This window comes from Crocodylus porosus, unplaced genomic scaffold (assembly GCF_001723895.1).
Source record: "Crocodylus porosus isolate Cpor-Errol unplaced genomic scaffold, CroPor_comp1, whole genome shotgun sequence".
Classification (NCBI taxonomy): Eukaryota; Metazoa; Chordata; order Crocodylia; family Crocodylidae; genus Crocodylus; species Crocodylus porosus.
In genome coordinates, this window is record NW_017728911.1 from 37,952,600 (window position 1) to 37,974,746 (window position 22,147).

Here is a 22,147-nt window from a genome sequence, read left to right on the forward strand (position 1 = left end):
CGGACTAGATGATCTGCTCAGGTCCCTTCCGACCCTAGAAACTATGAAACTATGAAACCCCCGAAACGAAACGGCTGCCAAAGTTTTGCACAGCCCTACTGTTTTTGTCCCTCAGCTTAGTTTAATTCTTCTGTATCTTCTACCATTTACCGCTTTGATGTGTTAGTGAAGAGCGATGGCTCCCCCTTTCAGGCTTTGTTTGACAGGATTGACACCATGAGACCTGGATTGGATTGGCAGGGTAAATTCCTTCCATGATGAGGCTGAGCTCTCCGTTGCTGCAGTGTCAAATCCCCTGTGTCTTCTCTTCTGAGAGGGAAGGTGTGACATTGCTGAGAAGTAGTAGGAGCTGGAAGCAGCATAGAGCTGTTTGCTTGCTCTTGCTCATCTCTCTGGGTGTTTGGCACTTTGAAGCAACAGAGCAGCATGGTGGGATCAGACCCATCGTGCTCCTTTAGCTCATAGACTTAATCCAACCAGGAGCAACTTGGTACACTGTGATTTAGCCAGCAGACATGCATGAAAGCTGTTGAGATGAAATGACTTGCCCTTGTCTTTCTAAACATACTAACAGTAGGGGCAGTTTTCAGTGATTGCACATGTGTGCATCAGTTTACTTCCCTGCTGTCGGGCTGCATGTTTCATAATTTTATAGGGCAGCCCACCAGACGGGCTCTGCTGCCTGGAGCCATATTAGAAGGCTTTCTGGTGTCCTAAATACAAACTGGAGCTGACAACAGTACACAAAGCACAACTGTGCCTTCTTTATAAAGGCTAATAGATGAGTCGGAGAATCTTAAAGCCTCTTGGCTGTCTTGCTCTGTGCTGCTTGACAGCTTTATTATTGCAAATAAAAGGCAGAGACCAATTCAATACACCGAACTTTGTCAATAGTCTTTCCATATGGTTTTAACAATGCTTATCGTTCATTCCTGGCTGCACTGTCTTCTGCACACCTCCTTATTATAGGCTACACCAGTCCACACCATGGATGTCTGCAGTAGAACTGAGTAAAATTCTTTTAAACCAAATTTTTGGTGCAAAATGAAGATCTGATAAAACTTAGATATTTAATGAATTCTTATTGATTTAGCTGGATGGTTTATTCAACAAAAATATTCATTCTAAAAATATTAAAAAACTTTGCTGTAACATCTTCAGAACAAAGCATTTTGATTTTTTGAGTCTAAATATCCTTTTTTTACTTTTGAAATTTATTTAAAAAATCCAGAAATAGCAAAAATGGCTTACAGTCAAAATTAAACTTTTAATTTCACTAACAATATGCTTCATTTGGCTCACATGTGTATTACGAATTATACATTTATTAATATAAATAAGTTATCATTATATTTATAAAATTGTTTACATTTTAAATATACTTTCTCAAAATTAAGAAAACTTCTGTTTTGGGGCCTGACCTGAAACTATGTGTTTTGAATTGGGAGTGAACTGAAACCCCCACGATTCTCCCAGTCTGAAGTATGCACCATAATCTCTAGTAGTGCGTGGCACACGGGAACGGCAAGTTGCTGCATCTTCGTTTGAGTGGAACGTGCTGTGACCCGTGTACCTGGCGACCTGCAGCTTCGTTAACAGTGGCTGCGTGGTGCTGAATTATGTGTACGGGGGCAGCCCCTCAACCAGTGCAAACCGTATAGCTCTGAAGTCTGTGTCATGTGAACTACATTAGAAATTGGCTGAGGGAAGTACCAGGACATTCCTGACATGCCATTGCAGGGAGAAGACTGGAATAAGAAGTCGTTCGTTAGATTCCCTGGACTAAGCATGGGGGTTTGTTGCTGGACAGGAAGCCTTTAATGTGGCGGGTGCTTCTTCTGCTCCTTCAGTACTTTAATCACTTATTAATTCAAAGCTATACAACAAGAGAGGGATTTAATCATAGAAGAGCATGCTGCTGTCAACTTAAGCAAAATGTCACTTCAAGCACCAAGGCAACTCGGTTCATTCTGAATGTCTCTTCTCCCCTGCTGGTTTACAACAGCCGGTGTCCACAGAGGGCTGCCTTGCAGGAGATGCAGATCTGCAGCACCGCTGTAGGCGTCCTGCAGGCCCCCTGCATGGTCACCTAGCACTCTGGTGGTATCAGCCGATTCAGCGGATTACAGTGTGCCCGTTGGGTGAGCTAGTTCAACAGGTCATGCTGAACTGTCACTCCTTCCCAAGGACTTGTTCACTTTGCAGATGGTCAAACTCCTTTAGGGAGTAACTCCACCACAAATGCCTACAGAGGTGCCTTTAATCCCCTGTGCACATTTGTTTTCCTGGTAGCATTCAGACTATCCGTCCCTGTTGCAGTAGCTTCTTTGTGTAGTGACAGAAGTTAGAATTGAGAAATGAGCTCTAACAGGAGACTCATGAAACTGGGACAGGGTCCTTCATTTAGGGAGCAGCTAGTCAGTCAGTTATAGAGAGAGACAGAAGGTCTGTAGAGGGTGCCTACAACCCCACAATTAAAGTGTGGTGTTGTTTGGTTCTTCTCATGTATTGTATGCCTGTATTTATTGAACCCAATGATTGTTATGCTTTGCTTTCATAGCTAGGTCCATACAGAAGTATTATTTTTCAGTATTTGTTTAAAGCTTTCTGCAGCACAATTCTCTTTGCTGTAGCATAAACTTGAGCATAATTGTTTAGTTGTGCTAACAGCTCCGCTTGGATTCAATCTGTGAAACAACAAAATAGCCTGCATGTTCTGTATAACCAACCACCTTTCACTGAAATAAGAAGCTGTTCTGGTTAAGACTGTATAAATGGTAGGTCTCATAAATACCTTTACAGTTTTGATAAGTTTCTATTGCCAGGAAATAAACCTTTTTTTGGGAAATGAATATTAAGGCCCCAATGTCAGGTGACTTGCAGGGATCTGACATCCAGAAAGCGCTGAAAACTTTATTCTGTCTGAAAAAACAGATCCCTCCAAGGCATCTCAAGCTGGGCACCCAAAACTGTTGGCATCCACATCACCTGACACTGCTAAATTTAGCCTCAGCAAGTTAAAGGGAATCCAGTTCACTTTAGCATCTTGTTTGTGCCTGGAAGCTTTTCAATCTAATTCTGTTTCAAGAAACCTTTTCAGATTAGAATAAAGTCAAAGGAAAAATGTATTTCCCGCTTTGTTTTGTGCCAAGAACCCAGTTCTTAGGCAGGGAGGAGGAAGTGCCTGGACCAGGCGGGAAGCGAGAGCCCAGTCTGATGGTCCGTTTCTTTGGTGTTCCACAACTTCCATCTCGGCGTCCGCTCCACGGGCCTAGAAAATCCTCCTGGCCCCTGACAGGTAGAGGGCAGTCTGGATGTTACAAATCCAAAAGGGTCAAGCGCCCTGATTCTGCAGCTGGATCCATTTGAACTGAACTGAGGAGCTCTGGTTTCTTCTCCTGCACAAGTGAAGACCGGCAGGAACCTGAGCTACCAAGTTCTCCTCGATTTTGGAACAAAACACAGCAACGAACTTCCATGAACCTTCTCAAAAAATAGTCCCAGGCACCAGTCCTCAACTGGGTTTACTGGGTTCAACCAGTCCTACATGAGACATTTACTGCGGAGCTGCCTAATTAGCTTCACAGCAAATGTCTCGGCATCTCCACGTGTGGCCCTATTAGGCTGCAGTAAACTAGTAAACTCCGCAGCAGGGCAGTACTTGTAAATACGAGTTTTTTACTCTGCAGCAACACACGTGTCGATGCTGATGCAGCTGGCTGGAGCACGAGGGTGCTTCAGCATGGGGGCTGTCTGCTGGCTAGCCTCCTGCCTCAGCCAGCCCCTCTGCAACATGTTGAGTCGGGCAGGAGCAGCCCCAGGCTGGCAGGCTGACCCCTGGGGTTTGCTGCTAGCTGGGGCTGCTCTGACCCAGTTCAACATGTTGTGGTCTTTCCTGATATGCCTAAGATTCATTGCTATAAGCACTGGGCGCTCTTAAGACCATTGCAAAGGCAGATAGCAAAATGGCAGTGGTCTTACTAACTTTCTATGCAACTCAGCTGGGATTGGAATTAAGCTCTTAAAAATTCCTCCTCTGGTGAAGGCAGACAAGGTTCTTTGGGTAGATGTGGTATCTTTCATTAGACCAGCTAAACAGTTGGAAAAATTGTTCTTTGCAAGCTTTTGGGCACAAACACCCTTCATCTGAGGAAAATATTTCATGTCAAAGCTGCCACTGATTTTTGTGTGAGTACAAGCTTAAGTGTTCGGGGAAGGTGTGCAGGATTTGGCTACTTTTTTGGCTGGCACTGTTGGGACCTGGTTTTCAGTTTGTTTTTTTTTTGTTCCCTTAGGTAGAAGGGAAAGGATAACTGTAAGTCAGTAAGGACATGCTTAGACTGCAAAATAGCAGCGCCAGGCAGCAGTGCACTGAGACATGCCGCACGGCTCTGTGAGCAGTACTTCTGGAGATGAAAGTGAAATAAGTGCTTTTGTAGCACTCTGGGCAGGGTAATTAGCACTGCCTCAGCAATACAATCTTGACTAATTAGCCTGCCTCTAGGACTGTGCCAGTGTTTCCCAAACTTTTGACACCGGGGCACACTTTTTTTCTGGATTAAAGTTGGTAGCACACTTCACTTACTATAGGCCAGACCTAGTCTACGGGCCCAATCCTACCATATGAGGTTGTCCCGGACGGGGCCTCATCCGGCACATTTTTTATGGCACACTTCCACCATTCTCACAGCACACTCGTGTGCCCTTGCACACCCTTCGCTGCACTATGCAAACGTGGCTACATTTCTTTCAGTTTAGGAGGTAGCATGTATGGAACGGGAAGCATGTTTGAGTCTGCTGCTGTCTTGAGCTGTTTAGACATGCTCTTCCTTGCGAGGACCTGTGTGGAAGCAGAGGTTTGCAATCTGAATATGTTGTGGAGCAGTGGTCATTTTTATTTGACCTAATAGCTAGTACATAAGAACAGAAGGAGTTTTAAATGCTGCACGATATGGTCAGAAGCCAGGCCCTGGATCTGAATACTTCTGAATTTTGGAAAGTTCAGCTGTTATATGAACTTTCTGGCTATTCCTTGTCTAAATAGAATGGGTTCTGTTCAAACCTTCCAGCTTAGCCTCCAGAACATTTTGGATATGTTTAAGTCCTCATCTTATTATGTCCAGCTGAGCACTAGAAAGGAAGTTGATGCATCTTTTCCCAAAGAAAGTATGTGTGCATGCGTGCATGCATGCACACAGGTGCATGTGCTCATCTCTTCCAATGCAGGATACATGGTTTGGAGTGCTGTGTCTGAGATTTTCCTTCAAGATGAAATTTAAAAACCTTGTGCTAAACAGATGGTCCATATTTTTCATAATATGAGCCCTGTTATTCATGATCTTGCTTTTGCAAGCCTAGTAACTACAGTTGTATGTACAAATCTTTATTTTGCACTCACAACAACGAACAGTATTTTTTTAGGATGCTTCCTCCTCTGCCTGCAGATCTTAAACTTCAACTGGAAATTGTTGGGGCAATTTGTAAAAATAGGTATTTTATTCATTTCCCACAATTAATACACTGGATGCTTAGAGTACAATTGATTGATTTTTTTTCATAGATGCTTAAAAATGTCAAAAGTGCCTAAGAAATGTAGGGGTCATTGAAAAGTTTATCCAGAATCTTTCACCACAAGAAAAGCACTGCCAAAAGTGTTAATCATTAGTTTGTGTTCTGAGTTTATATATGTCTGCTTACTTGACATAGCTGCAGTTTCTTGGATCTAAGATATGCCTCATCTTCTATCCAATCAGTTTCCTGCAGTGTGTGTACACTAAATTGAATTATTTTAGTCATATAAAAGCCATGACAGGAAGGGTCATTGTTAAAAATGTTTTCCAAAGTTTGATAGTTTATCAACTGATTTACATGTTTAATCAGTTAATAGACTTTCCTTTTTAGCCTATGGGAATTTCTTTGTTTATCTTAACAGGGTTGCTATTTCTACAGTGGGAAGAACTGGAATTGACTGATAATCTATTCAGATATGTGGATTTTACTTCTGTGATGCAATAGTTTGACCCTGCAAATCCTCATTCACCAGACTAACCCTTACTCTCACGACTGGTCCCACTGATGTGAATGAGATTGTTTGCGTGGGAATCAAACTCCAAGACCAGGCCTACGTGTTATGGCTTAATATCAGCTGGTGCCATGGAGACATATTAGTATGTGGTCATATTTTTAAAGGTATTTAGATACCTAAAGATACATGTAGGTGCCTTTGAAGATCTTGCTATATAGCTTGGTGTCTGACTCCCATGGCATCTCCAGTGACTGGTCAGCCATTTTCCCACGGGATAGTCTTCTACATGTTTAGTGGAAATGCCTCCACTTTAATGAGACTTCACTTTGAGAACAACGCGATGAAATATTTTTGATTTTCTGTTTCAAAATGTCTGCTCCTGCCCACATCAGTTACATGTGCGTCTTTAAATTGGGGCCCCGGAATGGGCTGAGGAGGGATGGGGATGCTGCGGAGATCACCTGGACCTGCCACGTGGGAAGAGAGATCCCCACTGAGGAATCAGGGAGCAGCTTCTCTGTGATGTTGAAGGGAGCTGTGAGGTTCCTGTGAAGCCAGCCACTCCCTCCTGTTCCTTGCCTAGGGCTGGTAACGTCTTCTCCTCCCTCCATTTATGACAGTGGGGCGCAGATTCTGCCCCAAGGTAAGTAAGTAGAAAATTCAGATTTTTCCATAGTTCAGAATAGGAAACGGCCAGTTGGCTACCTTGCTCATAGCCAGATGCTACTGGCACAAGATTTCAGTGGTTTCATTTGCGTTCTGTATGCAGTGAGACTTGGCATCAAATATAAGGTGGCAAAATATAAGTTTAGGTCAGTTTTCGCTGACCTGCAGTTCTAAAAGATATTCTTCAGAAATCCCCGTTTAAACAATTCAGGTGCAACATATGTACAGCATGTACCAGCAAAATATTTATTTAATAAGGGCAACTTTTGTGGCAGGGCTTAGCATTTCATTTGCATAAGTAAAACATAGGCATATAAAATCTGGACTTTCTTAACTTTCTTAACTTTTAACTTTCATATAAAATCTGGACTTTTACTTGAGTTTTATATTCAAGATGCCCCATCAATGGTCTAAAAGTCAGAGCTGACAGCCTCAACATGTCAGAGATATGAACATCAAAACCATTTGGTACAATGAAGAATTCAGGACAGCACAAGTGTTTGAGGAGAGAGTCAGCCTAGCTTGAAGGACAAGGAAGATGTCCTCCATGGGACTGAAATTTGTCCTGTGGGCTCCATTCTTTATTTGTCTGACCTGAACTGTGTGGCAAGGACAGGGAATCAAAGTGTATTTTTGTCACTGGGAACAACAAACTGGGGCTGGAATGCCAGTGGGGTATATCTACACTGCCAAAAAGGGTGCGCATATGGCTTGAATTAGATGTCCATTTAAAACAGCAGTGGAAACAAGACCATTTGATTTGGGTTAGTGGCTCCAGCTGAGCTGATAACTCAGTTCTCTAACTTGGCCAAGTGGAGTTCAAAGCCCACGCCCTCTTTTGTCAGCATAAACTGACCATAGGTGATGGGGCCTCTGTACAGCTTCCACACCACCCTCTGGAGCGGGACTGCCACTTCGGTGCACGTGCCTGCGCTAGCTAACGTATGTGAGCACATCTGTACTGCTAGCAGCAGTGCGTTGGCTCAGGGCAGGTTTTGTAGCCCATGCTGACCTCCATGCTGATGTGGCTACATGGTCGCCAGCACAGAAGCCAGCTGGGATAAAGTTAGCTTAGGCATGTCTACATTGCCCTCAGTCACAACTGTGACAGCAGCATGGATGTTATCCATAGTGTTCTGTACCCATGAGGCATCTCAAACCAATTTATGCTGATTTTATTTGCTCTGTGGGTTGCTTGCAACATTTTCTCCTTTCTCTTGGGTTTTTTTTTCAGTCACTGGTTGGGTGAGAAAATGTTCATTCTTGCCTTGCTCAGGAAAGCGCTCACCAACTAACTTTTGTTTGGGTATGGAGCACCCTACTCTTGCATAGGGCTCATTAAAACGGTTCTTATACGGCAGTTTTGAAGTCAGATTGGGAACCAGGCAGAAAAGGTAGTTGCTGAAGTGGGGAGCGGGTTAACAAAGGAAAAGGGGAAAGAGGCTGCTGCTTTTGGGAAAAGGCTGCCTTCCAGGAAGCAGATACAGAACTGTATGTGTTTAAAATGGGTTGTTTGGACAAGTTTGCAGATATTAGTTATAAAACACTATAGTTAATTCCCTGTGACCTTTCATTTGACAACTGCATAGTGGCTGAGTGTTAGTTCTCATTACTCCCTATTTGGTAGCTGATCATTCTAGCAGTTCTGTTCAGTCTTTTCTTTTGCACCACCCAAGGTAGTGTTTATAGATCAAATCTGTCCACCACTTCCTTTAATTCATGCCTTGCAGTCTGTAATATGTTTGTTTCCATCCAGTTCTGTACAATGATTTAGATGTAAAACCACGATCAGGACTACAGTTTGGAGAAAGTGATTTTTATCATTTGTAATGCTTAAATTTCTTCCATCTGTCCTAATTTCTTACCAGTGGTCACTGCATATTTCTTATGTTTAAGCACAACTCTGAAACATTGTGTAGATGAATGTTGTCTATTTAATGTAGTTTCTTAACTTTTATACTATAAAATCCCATTTGCTTGAAAGTCCAAATTGGATAAGGGCTTCTCAAATATCACTGTTGTTCCTCAAAATAGACAATTGCAATTTATTTGGTAGAAAGTGGCCACAAACAGTACCTAATTATTTGGAAACTACCAGCAAATAATACACATCAGGAAACATTGGATTTATGTGCATATTGTTTAAAACACTGTCAGTGCTTTAGCCACAGCTAAATATGCTCTTGAGTTTCTGTGAATATATGTAAATTAGAACTTAAATGTCACCATCTTAGCTGCAAATATTGTAATATTGTCCTATCTTTCATTCTTACAGTGGTAGACAGTTATTTCACTATGGTGTCAGTTTGTGTGTGTTCATTTATGTGCATTACTGAGTACGTGCGTATAAACATATACCCAGCAAAGTGCGTAGGTATAGCCCAGCGAAATTCTGCTTCTGTTATGCTCGATATAGTTTGCAGTAACTGTTACTTCTCTATCTTTCCTGTTGCATAAGAAACAGCTAAGTTGATAATTAGGTAAAAAACATAATAAGATCCATGTCTATCAGGCCGGTGTGGCCCCGAAGTACTTTTATTTGTGTGAATTTCTGGTACAAATGTTAACGATCTTGGCTACTTAAATTGGTTGCTAGGCTACACACAGAGAACATTTGGGTTAATGACCGTTAGGCCCAAAGCCGTCTGCTCAGTCTTGCAGGCCCTGAATGGAACAGACAAGCATGTTGGAGCTGTCAGGAACATGGCTGACACCGGGGGCCACCTGCACTGCATGATTATTAGAACATTTCATGTCAAAGTGTTTGCGGCATTGGAGCAAACAGACCCAATTAACAAGCCTGAAAGCCCCTCTCCAGCCATCCATCACTAACACTCAAGATAAAATTTGACATCTTTTTTTTCCCCTCACAAAACTAATTAATTTAAATGGTTTTACTAAAGAACCGTAGCACTGCTGAAAAGGCAGAGGACCTTGCTTGGGTAATCAGCTTAAATATTGGTCCGTTTCCTGCCCTTGTTCCTCTAAACTTCCCATTTGTAGACATAAATAGTTTTTTTTTGGTGGGGGGGGTTTCAGAAAAATCTTTTATCTTCAATTTTCTCCAGTTTTTTAATGTGACTCATATAAGATTTCATTTCAGAGAGGAGAAGAGAATTGCTTGTAAACTGGACATAGACAGGAACTTTTGCAGTTAAATGTTGATTCCCTTTTTAGGGATAAGGACTGAGTGGGTTTCACACGAAAGTTACCTCTTCTCCGATAAGAGATGATTTGTGATGGAGAAAATTAAGAAGAAATCCTTAGTTTCCTTATTTTTAAATTCTCAAACTTTTATTATTTAAAATGATGCTCTCACAAAGGAGAAGCAAAGACTTTGTACTTTCTGGGTAAAAAATTAGAACCCGTTAAAATGCAAAAACAGGAATTATCAGTGTTAAGTAACACAGCAGCAGGCATCTAAAGCCATGTAAAGGCCTATGTGAGCTGTAAGAGATGCTTTTGACTCGTTGGTCTGAGCTTGTATCCAGCTATGTACAGAAATTATACTGGGGATGGAACATCTCTGCATTCAGTACACACATGGATGATCAGTGTCATAGTTTCATTGAAGCTAGGGTCAGGAGGGACCTGAACAGATCATCTCGCCTGACCCCTGCCACAGGCAGGAATGAATGCTAGGTTCACAAGACCCCAGACAGGTGACCATCCAACCTCCTCTTGAATTTGCCCAAGGTAGGGGTGAGGACCACTCCTCTAGCCCAAAGCTAATCCTTGATGATGTGAGGTGCTCTTTGACATAGAACGCAATCTCCCCAACCTTTCCTCAGCCAGCCTAGAGGAAAAGATACGTCTGCCCTTAGGGGACAGGTGAAGCCCATCCCGCCCAGCATGCCCTCCTTACAAAAACATGGGCTGTTGTCAAAAAACCCAAAGCCTGCCTTGTGGCACCAGCTCTGAAGCCATCGGTTAACCATGTCAATGCAGGCCTCATGGCACCTACCCCGTCCACTTACCGGGAGAATGGAGGAAAATACCACCTGGGTTCCCATCTTCTTCAGTTGGTGTCCCAAGGCCTTGTAGTCCTCCATGATGTTATCCGGCTTGCCCTTGGATGCATCATTTGTACCCACATGGACCACAACCATTTGTAGTCAGAGGGCTTGATGATTTTAGGGATGGTCTCTGTGATGTTGCGAATCCTCGCTCTGGGCAGGCAGCAGACCTGCCGTGACCAGGGCTCCGAGCGACAGATCGGACCATCGGTTCCCCTCAGGATGGAGTCCCCGATGACCAGAACTTTGCCTCTCCTTCTTCTCGGGGTCTGCCTCTTCAGTTTCTCTGGGGACCTGTTCTTCTGCCTCCTCTTCCTCCAGGGGGGCCAGGGCTGCATACCTGTTCCCGAGGGATGTCTGGGGAGCAGGCACAGCAGTTCAGCCTGATCTTGAATTCGGTACTGCCAGGCATAAACCCCCTGGACTGGAATGGGGCTTTACAGGATCAAGTCTTGCAGCCTTTACACCCTTAGACAGGTGGAAGTCTTACATGTGTGATTTAGGATTAATCCCCCCGCTCCCCCTGAGTTCACACATGCACATGAGCGAGCGAAATGTGCATAAATCTTTGCATAAACTGGGACCGAGCAAGGCTTTCATGAGTCAGTTCCCTTTCACTTAGGATCCATTATCCTAAATAGTGCCCTTTTGCAGATGATAGGGAAAATGTTTTAGGGAGCTGCAGATGGAGGAAGAAAAGGCACAGTCTGATAGAGATCCCTAATCCAACCAGCTTTCCATTAAATTGACACCTTTTTAGTTTCCTTTGCTCCAGATGCCATGGTGCCAAGCTGCCTTCCAACCTGCAACTACCTGCCATGTCTAGCCCAGCATTCTCCAGAAAGCAGGCCTCGTGTGAGCTCAGAAGATGGCAGCGGTCACCAGAGATGGAGGTGGGGCTGAGAAGAAGCAATGTAGCCACGGTGGGTGTCAGTCTTGCTTTTTCCAGGCATGCTCCTACCTATTTCAAGAATCTGACTAACATTGTCCTGGGTTTTACTAAGGACTGTAAACTACCTGCTGTGGCATGCAGGAAAGCCTGGTGCTCTGAAGTCGTGGGACTTCCAGAAGAGGGTCTGTCGGGAAGTAGCTTTCCCTGTCTGGCAAGTGGAAATTAGTGGCTGTGCATACATCCCAAAGCTTCATGTCCCTACACCTGGTGTCGGCAGAAGAGTGTGTAGCGCAGGGCAGAGAGGTCCATCAAACTGCTCCAGACAGACCTGCCGCTGGCAGGCAGAAACAATCAACCACCTCTTTTGGGACTGCCCATCTGCCAGAGAGGTGTGGAAGAAAGTCCGTGCGTTCCTTCGGATGGTGACAAGTTTCAGAAACCTGGCCAGGGAAGCGGTTCTCTACGGGTACTTGACCAGACAGCAAGGGACCCTGACAGCTGGCTTCGGCCAGTTCATATCCTGCTTCAGGTATGCCCTGTGGAAAGCCAGGAACCTGCTCATAAACTCAGACCCCACAGTTGCGGGCTGTATTAAAATGGGACTAAGTGAAATGTACTGGTACTACAGGGAGACAGAAGAGGTCGACGGGAAAGAAATGGCAGACCTCGTCTGGTGGCGAGGGGTCTAGCATAGACTTTTTCAGGAGTAGACCCTCTGAGGAGGGCAGTGGGTAGGCGTACGGGTATGGAGATGGGTGTGCGGTGCGAACTGTGTAATGGGTTTTTAGTGTGCTTTGAGCTGCCAAGTGAACCACAGGGGCCACTTGGCAGAGTGCTGGAGGTGGAGAGAGAGAGAGAGAGAATATATATATATTTCTTTCTTTCTTTCTATATGGAGAAATATTTTTGCAAAAAAAAAAAAGATGTGCACATAGACCCTCTGAGAAGGGCAGTGCACATGTCTGACAATCTGCGCTTCTGCCTTTGCTTTTGTGCTCAAAATCAAGGTGAAAATACTAAAGAAAGGGGAAGGGGGAATATTCTAATGAGACTGATATGAGATGCAGCAGGGGTCCCAGCAATGTGAGGTTGACCTTGCCTTCCCAAAGGGAGGGGCTAGAATTTAGCTGCTAGATGCTGCTGCTGCTGCACTTTAGGCAGAATAACTGATTATCATTTGGGGACTGATTCAGCTCTCAGTTGCATAGAACTCAGCCTCTATCAGTGGGGAGTTTGGCTTCCCTTTAGGCACCAGCAAGAGACCAATTATTCAGAAGAGCTCAGTGCATTGGTTAGACCCACAGAGCTCTGCCACAACGCTGGAATTTGTTGATGCTGAACAGGAGCTGAGCCGAGCCATCTTGGGAATCTGGCTGCTAAATGTTAGGGACACAAATCACAGAATCATAGAAAAGCCATGCTAGAAGGGTTTTCAGGAGACTGTCTAGTCCAGGGGTGCTCAACCTCTGGCTTGCTGGCCAGATATGGCCTGTGGAACCATAGGTATCTGCCCCTGGTTGGGAAATTTGGTGGCAATAAATATGGCCTCCTTTCTCCACTGCCAAATTCCCAAACCCTGAGCCCCACACAGCAGATTAAGGCCAGGTCACACCTTCTCCCCCCACCCCTACAGCTGGATGAGGTCGGGCCACCTACCTTAACCAGGCTAGATGGGGCTGGACCACACCCTCTTTCCCCTGTGGGGAAAGGTTGGAGCCAGGATGCACCTTGACCCCTCCACATGGCCGGATGGGGCTCCGTTGTCCTGGATGAGGACCATCAGCTGGATCAGGCCTGTAGATGGCCTGGGCACTGCCCATCTGGCCCGCTGGCCAAAAGGGTTGAGCACCACTGGTCTAGTCCAACCTCTTGCTTAAGGCAGGATTGTCACTGTCTGCCCTAAGCCATCCTAGACAAATGGCTTACTTAAAATCTTCAGAAACAAGCCTTGCTCACAATTACTAGACATAATGGCCAACATTAAAAACACCCTTCGACTGGCCGCAGGTCAGGCAGGGAGATGAAGAAACTGCCCTTGTCCTGCCACTGCAAGGACTGGACTTAATTTCTTAAAATCCTGTCTTCAGCAGGAAAACCCCACCCCTCAACCCCGTTGCATTAAGACAAGTATGTATTCAATACCATCCAAGTCAACTGAGTTATAAGGAGAACATCAAGCAACCCATTTATTAACAGGAAATTAAATGCCCTAGTTTTGTATGGCAAATTTAATAGAACTAATTTTTAAAAAATAGAAATGTTACTTCAGGCGACTGCTGAGATTTTTACTTAAGATGCTGCTGGCTAGAGTGTTGCTGTTTTTCTACTGCCTCTTGCCTTTCCAACATTGTTTAAAGATGAATCACAAACCTTAAAGTTTTAACACATACAAATCTGGGTGGTGGTGGGAGGAAGTTTGCAAATCACACATCCTTGGCCTATATTCTCCGAAAAGAGTTCAGTATCGTTTTCTGTCCTATGTGGAGAAAAAGCCAATTGAATTAAAATGAACCATGGTAGCTCATTTTCTCTGTCCATCTCTTGTTTTGCTTGAGTTGCTATGGCAATTGCAAGATCCATTTTGACAAAATAAAATGTTACAAATTACACTGTCAGATTACCTCATTACAGGAGGCTGGCGTCTTGGACCATGGCGTTACTGAAATGAAAAGGCGTGAACACGGCAGGAATTTCTGCTGTATGGAAAAATGTTATTGTTGGATTCCTTCAGGAAGGCGTGCATATGAAAATCCTGGTTCCCTGGTGAGTGACTAGTGACTAAGACCCGCAGAACTCTCATCTTAATTTTTGATTGTGGTGGATGATGTCATAGTTGGAAATAAATTTACATTTCAGCTATGAGGGCTTTCATGCTGTTCTAGTAAACCATTAAGTAACTCTGAGTATTTACAGCAGCGCTGCTAGGTAACATGGCCCTCTTATCTCCTTTTTTCTGGTCCCTGTATTTCTTTGCATTAAGATGATAGACAGTACCATAACGAACTGTGCTTTCTGGGATGCGTGTGTCACAGGCTCTATAGTGTGAACAGCAAAGAGACACTATGGGTAATGCTTATGCTTCCATGTTCTTTTCTGGAGCATGATGAGTTTCATCCTCTCCAAGGTGAAGTTGTCCTTGCTATGCAACATGACGATAACTGTGAAGTCTCTGTTGCCATGGATTTGTCTCTCATAATACTTTCAGTGCCAACCACTTGTAAAAAATTTTCCTTGTGAGAAATTTGGGTGGTCTGTTGAAGGCAGAGAAGTTAGTTCCTACTCTGTTTCTAGGGTATTAGCTAATAGCGCTGAAGTTGCCCATTCACTGATACAATGCTGATTTAGAATGCAGCATATATCCAGGAAGAAATGATCTGCAGGAAAACAGAGAGTCTGTGAATAAACAAGTGGTTTGGCCGTTTAATTGTTCTTCTGGCTGGGAATGGTTGCTCCTGCTTGGTCTAATCTAGAGTTGCAAGCTGTAGTGAAGGTGCAATTCCAAACCAAACTTTTTAAGGAATTTGAATAGAGCACAGCCTCGCTTTCTATTTTGGTGTGTCCCTACCTTTTTTTTTATTTGTTAAATTCAAATGCTCCCATGTGTGAGCCAGAATGCCAGGAACACTCTCCAGCTATCTGCTTTTTTGGTAATCCTTTGATTTTTATTTTCTCTCTGTTTTCCTGTCCTAAATTAGAACTGGCTTGAGGTATAGGACTCAAAAAAAGTGGCCTGAAGAGCTGCTGCTTAGAACTATTTATTTAAAGAGAATACTATTTCTGCCTAATACTTGAATCATGTTGTAAAAAATGTATTTGTGCAACAGAACCTGAGTTGTTTTGTACCATGATTGATGACCTAAAACACCTGTATTTAGCAACTGCGATACTGGAGTGAAAAGAAACGAAAAGGCATCACACATTATGTAGTATTATTTTCGTGTCCCTCGGAGTTTCAATTAACAATCTAAAGTTTCTACCGGTTGTCTAGGAATGGCAGCAAGAATAAGAAAAAACACAAGAGACAAGTCCGACTTTAAAGTGTAGAAGGATGGAGCTATTGCACTGTACTACCTCAATTTCTCACCAATACCATAGTGTCCTTCCTGGTCGAGATGAGTCATGCAGAGAATTGGTTTGAAGAATGTGCAGACATTGTAGCGCTTGGAAATTTAGACCAAACCACTTGGGAGCAGAAGAAAACTGAACGAAATTGTGGAGTTTGAGCAACTTAGTTTTATGCAGCAGAGCATGAAGATGGAACAGTCTTTCATAGTTTCATAGTTTCTAGGGTCAGAAGGGACCTGAGCAGATCATCGAGTCCGACCCCCTGCCATGGCAGGAAAGAGTAGTGGGGTCAAACAACCCCAGCAAGGTGATTGTCTAGCCTCGTCTTAAACACCCCCAGGGTAGGAGCCAGCACCACTTCTCTTGGAAGTAGGCTCCAGATCCTAGCCACCCTGACCGTGAAGTAGCACCTCCTGATGTCTAGTCTGAATTTACTCTCTGCCAGCTTGTGACCATTACTCCTGGTCACTCCTGGCAGTGCTCAGGGGAACAGGGACTCCCCCAGTGCCTGCTGGTCCCCCCTGACTAGTTTGTAACAGGCCACTAGATCCCCATCAGCCTTCTCTTGTGGAGGCTGAACAGGTTCAGGTCCTGTCACCTCTCCTCGTAGGGCCTGCCCTGCTGCCCCCTGATCATGCGAGTGGCCTCCTCTGGACCCTCTCCATGCTGTCCACATCCCTCCTGAAGTGCGGCACCCAGAACTGGACGCAGTACTCCAGCTGCAGCCTGACCAGTGCCGCATAGAGGGGGAGGATCACCTCCCTGGACCTGCTTGAGATGTATCTGTGGATGTATGACAAGGCCTTCCGAAAGTCCAGAAAGACGACGTCCACTGCTACCCCTGCATCTAGGGATTTGGTGACCTGGTTGTAGAAGGCCACCAGGTTGGTCTGACAGGACCTGCCGCTAATGAACCTGTGTTGGTTGCCCCTAAGCATAATCTCTCCTACTGGCCCCTCATGGACATGTGCTAGAATAATTCTCTCAAAAAGCTTGCCCAAGATTGAGGTAAGACTAACTGGCCTATAGTTTCCCAGGTCCTTCTTCCTCCCCTTTTTGAAGATGGGAACCACATTGGCCTCTTCCAGTCCTCTGGCACCACACCAGAGCTCCACAAGTGCTCGTATAGCTGTGCCAGGGGTCCCGCAATGACCTCAGCCAATTCCCTCAGTACTCGAGGGTGGAGATCGTCCGGACCCGCTGATTTGAATACATCCAGTCCCTCCAGAAGTTCCCTAACTAGTTCCTCACTAACCCTTGGCCTAGGTGTGCCTCCCCTGGGATCTAAGGGAGGCCCAGAGGTGGGGTGGCTGTTCTGGTCCCTGCTCAGGAAAATGGAGTTAAAGAAATCCAAATATGTTAGCTTTGTTGTCTGGTGTGATGACTAAATTTCCTAGCTTGTCCTGCAGGGGCCCCACATTACCCGGAATCTTCTTTTTGCCCCCTATGTATTTAAAAATGGACTTCTTGTTGTTCTTGATCTGGGAAGCTAGTTCCAGTTCCATCTCTGCCTTGGCCTTCCTGACTGCCCCCCTCCATCCCCGAGCACCTGCAGTATAATCCTTCCTGGTGATGGCCCCTCCCTGCCATTGGGTGTGTGTCTCCCTTTTAGCTAGGAGACACTCTTGGATGCTTTTGGTGAGCCATGGGGGATTTTGTGCCCTCCTGCCCCCTTTGATCTGTGTTGGGATTACCTCCCTTTGGGCTTGGAGGATCTTCTCCTTAAGGAGCGACCACTCTTCTTGGACACCCAGCTCCCCTCCCCTCCAGGACCTCAGTGCTTCCCCGACTATTCTCCTTAGCTCACTGAAGTCCACCCTCCTGAAATCTAGGGCTGCTGCCTTGCTGCAGGCCTTTGCCACCTTGTGCTGGAAGGTGAATTCCAGCAGGCAATGATCACTGTTGCCCAGGTGATTGAGTACCTGTAGCCCCTTTAGATGATGTCTGAAGGAAGCTGGCTATCCATCGAGCTTTGTGTAAGAGGCTGCATAGAGTACATAATCATGGAGGTGAAATATGCCGTTTGGGAGCAGGCCTAGATCCTGAGACAGGATGTCCAGTGTGACCAGACCCTTGTAACAGTTGGAGCTTTAAACTGGGAGTTGACATGGCTATAAAATCCTTGCCCAGAAGGATCCAGTTCCAAAGACTTATCATGTAATGCTGCAGTTGTAGTTACTGCTATACTGGAAGAACGTAGTATAATGGGTGTACGAAGGTGGCTTCCCTTCTGTAACAGGATGCCATCCCCAGGGTGGTCAATCCCTGGAGGCACCCTGGAGTCCCCCTTATTCCAACTCACTTCTGGGAATAGTCTCTCCTTCACTCGCCTGCCACATCTTGATGTTTCTTCTGGTTCTCAAAGGGGAGGCGGCTCCAGGGCTTCCCAGATCTTGTCTTTGTTCCAAAGAACACCCACAGGTAGGGATCTCCTGTGTTAAGGGCTAATTGCACAGCTCCATACCATCCCTACACTGTGCCCCATGCCTCACAGATATCACTGTCGTCACTGGGGCTTCAGCCTCCATTCCTTTACTTTAGCAAGGCCATGTAGCCTAGGCTCACTATGTCAGGCCTGACTTTTGGGCTCTAGCTCACATTTACACCACGACCCTGGCGCCTGTCTGCTGGCCCCAAGCCCCTGTGTGGCTGCTGCCTAGCACTCTCGCTAGCCACTCCAGGCTCAGTAACTGTTTGAGGCTTGAGCCTTCCCCTAGCAGGGCTCAAGGTATTGCCATGTACCTCTCGGGTACTAATGGGACCTTCATAAACCTCCCCTTATAGTCCCAACCCAAACTGCCAGTTTAAATAAGACATAAGCGCTAAGCCCCTGGGTTAAAACAAAGAAGAAAAATAATAGAGGCAGTGTGCCTGCTTACCCTGTATTGCTTTGCTCTGTGCCCCAGCCTGCAGCTGTTTTCTTCCAGTCTCCTGGTGTAACAGGGGCCCCACACTCCACCACAGCCTGGGCTGGCTGTCTCCTGGCTAGCTTAACCCAGGGCTTATGTAGCTGTGCCCTGATCTCTCTCCTGGTCATGTGACAGCCCCCCAGTCAGCTGACCAGCCTGCAGGGCTACCCTTTAACCCCTGCTCTACTGGCAGGCTGTGCTCTGAAAACTTTGTCCATAAAAGGGTAGGGTTCCCTGCTACACCTTCCCTTCTCCAGCTTCCACTGCCTGATCCCGTCCCTGCAGAGTGGATGTGGGGGGACTCATGGCCAGGTGGTTCAGGGTGACCCAGGGATGCTGTATGGTGCTGGTGCCCTGCAATGCACCATACAACAAGGCACAGTGGGAGGAAGCCACATGGTGCAGAGTGCAGGGGTGCTGGGACAATACAGTGTGTGTGGGGGGGGGCTTGTACATCCTCTGTGAGTGTGCTGTGGGCATGGGGTACATGCAGCACAGAGTGGCATGGCATAGCATGTGGCTCACGGGGGCAGGCGGGGAGGGCCGTGTGGTGCGTCCAACTCGGGAGTTGCACAGCCCGGGAGTAGAGGGTGGGAGCAGTGACTGACGTAGCAGCACGTTTGAATTGACAGATGAAGTGTCACCTGCTCTTTCAGGCAGAGCCATCCTAAAGACTGATGGCTATGTGGGCGTTCCCTGTCGCTGGAGTTGGGGGAAGGGAAAAGAGCTTTTCATTTCATTTTCCTCCTCTGATCTGATTCAACACCTAGTGCAAGAGCCAAGAGCAAGAGGTTAACATTGAAGTCTTTCAGTTCTGTCTTATTTTAAGGGCTTGGGGAGCCAAAGAAGAATAGCAGTTACTAGTTCTGCTGTACAGCCCAGGTGCAAAGGAAATGGGATCTGGGCACTTTAACTCCCTTGCATGCCTTGGCAAATTTTCCCCGAGTTGTGTCAGAGAGGGTAGCGATCACTTTGTCACTGCAAATCCAATCTAACATCTCTGTGGCGACCTCAGCAAAATTTGGAGGGTGGCCCAATTACTGCCTCTCGCTGGACCATGCTGGATAGATGGTTGTTCTTTGGCTAGCTCCTATGAGCTCCTATTTGCTCAAGAGTATCATTACCAGGGCAGTGGCGGGTGCCATTTGCTCAGCATATCAAATTTATTTTTGCTTTTAAAACATAATAAAGTAGTGTGGGGGAGGGATTAAATGCAATAACCTTAGCTTGCAAGGGGATGGGAAAACTGTGGTAATATTTGGACCCAGGCTGCTGGAAAACATTAAAAATATTGAAAGAGTCTGAGCCTATGCCTGCTTTGCTTGAAATCAGTGGCAGTGGAATTGGACCCGCTATGACACATTTTATTTTTTTATGTGCTGTTATAAATTGCTTGCCAATTATTTCCTAAGATATTAAATCTTTTCAAAGCATCTTGTGAAAATCCATACATTCCTTATCCATCTGTGGGATAGATTAATGCAACGGATGGCTTTCTTTTCTCTGTCCCTTCATTTTTCTTTTCTGCCTACCCCAAAGCTGGCGAACTTGCACTCCTTTTTTTAGTTTGTCAGATAGAAAGATGGCAAGTGTGTTCAGACATACATCAAGTGGAACTGAATTCATTGGAGTGACTAATTCAGCTTCCCGACTCTTCATCAGGGAACTTCCAGTTTGTTTGTTTTTAAAGACGCTTCTAATTTCCTTTACTGTCCTTTAAAAGAGAGTTGTGTTAGGCTTTCCCTTGTAACTTCATACTAGGCATCTTTCTTTCACCTCTCAAGGCAGTGGAAGTGGGGGGCAGCCACCAAGGAGGAATATATCTCCCTGGTGCGCTATTGCAGGGACTTGGTTAGGCAGGCCAAGGCAGGACTGGAGCTTAGGCTGGCTACAACAGTCAAGGACAATAAAAAGTCCTTCTACAGATGCATAGTGAGCAAACGGAAGGTGCAGAGTAACATAGGGCCCCTGCAGGACAAATCAGGACAGTTGGTGGCTGACGCAGGGAAAAAGGTGGAGCTCTTCAGTATTCCTGAGTACTGGCCAAGACAAGTCCCGCAATTTGAACATAGATAGATGTCCGGGAGGCACTAGACCACCAATGGAGCACTTGGAGGGGCTAGATGGATACGTGTCAGCCAGCCCGGATGACCTCCATCCACGGGTGCTGAAGGAATTGGCCAGTGTCACAGCTGAGCCACTGGCACGGCTGTTTGAGCACTCATGGTGCTCCAGCCAGGTCCCTGAGGACTGGAAAAGGGTCAATGTGGTGCCCATTTTTAAGAACGGGAGAAGGGATGAGCCAGGTAACTTTAGGCTAGTCAGTCTTACCTCTATTCTTGGAAAAACGCTGGAAAAAAATCATTAAAGAGCACATTTGTGAAGGCTCAGCAGGGGAAATGATGCTGAAAGGAAACCAGCACGGGTTCATCACAGGTAGATCCTGTCTGACAAACCTTATAGCCTTTTACGACCAGGTCACACACTGCCTTGACACTGGAGCTGAGGCAGATGTCATCTACCTGGACTTTAAGAGGCCTTCAATACAGTTTTGCATCCTGTTCACACAAGGAAGCTAGCAGGCTGTGGAGTGGGTGCTTACACAGTCAGGTGGGTGGCAGACTGGCTTAGGGACTGCACCCAGAGTGCGGTCCCTAAGTGGTGGTGGACGGGTTGTTTTCAGCCTGGAAGGAGGTGGGCAGTGGTGTCCCGCAGGGTTTGGTCCTTGGACCGGTGTTATTTAATATCTTCATCAGCGATTTGGATGAGGGTGCAGTGAGCACCCTGTCCAAGTTCGCAAATGACACCAAGTTATGGGGCAAAGTTAACACACGGGAGGGCAGGGAGCAGATATAGGCCGATCTGGACAGGTTGGAGCAATGGGCCGAACAACACAGGATGCAATTCAACAATGACAGATGCAGAGTACTCAACCTGGGGAGAAGGAATCCCCAGCACACCCACAGGTTGGGGGATGACCTCCTCAGCAGCTGAGAGGGATCTTGGAGTCATAGCTGACTCCAAGATGAACGTGAGCCAGCAATGTAATGAAACCATCAACAATGCCAGTCGCACCTTATCGTGCATTAGCAGATGCATGACCAGCAGATCGAGGGAGGTGATGCTCCCCCTCTATGCGGCATTGGTCGGGCCACAGTTGGAGTACTGTGTCCCGTTCTGGGCGCCGCACTTCAAGAGGGATTCGGAGAATCTGGGGAGGGTCCAGAGGAGGCCACTTGCATGATTAGTGGCCTCTGTGCAAGACCCTACACGGGGAGGTTGAGGGATCTGGATCTCTTCAGCCTCCACAAGAGACGTCTGAGGGGAGTCCTTGTAGCAGCCTATAAGTTTATCAAGGGAGGACAACAGAGAGTTGGAGATGCACTATTTACCAGGGCACCCGTAGGAGTACCTAGGAATAATGGGTACAAACTGGTGGAGAGCAGATTTAGGTTAGACATTAGGAAGAAGTTTTTCACAGTAAGGGTAGCCAGAATCTGGAACGGGCTGCCGAGAGAGGTGCCTGCTATCATCTAACTTGGAGGGCTTCAAGAGGAGTCTTGACAATCACCTG

At 45.9% G+C, this 22,147-nt stretch overlaps 2 long non-coding RNA genes across 2 annotated transcripts in view; one reads left to right on the forward strand and one right to left on the reverse strand.

The window, feature by feature from the left end:
* The window catches only part of LOC109309274, a 9,921-nt gene extending 1,317 nt beyond the window's left edge, over positions 1-8,604 (reverse strand). The window contains exons 1-2 of the long non-coding RNA XR_002100873.1: positions 8,594-8,604; positions 8,396-8,397 (exon numbers count right to left, since the gene is read on the reverse strand). This is a non-coding gene — a long non-coding RNA (uncharacterized LOC109309274). The remainder of the gene's footprint in view (positions 1-8,395; positions 8,398-8,593) is intronic.
* Positions 8,605-11,097: 2,493 nt separating this feature from the next.
* LOC109309275 lies at positions 11,098-14,461 on the forward strand. Its single transcript, XR_002100874.1, has 2 exons — positions 11,098-11,630; positions 14,231-14,461. It is a non-coding gene; the product is annotated as an uncharacterized LOC109309275 (long non-coding RNA).
* The last annotated feature ends 7,686 nt before the right edge of the window (positions 14,462-22,147 follow it).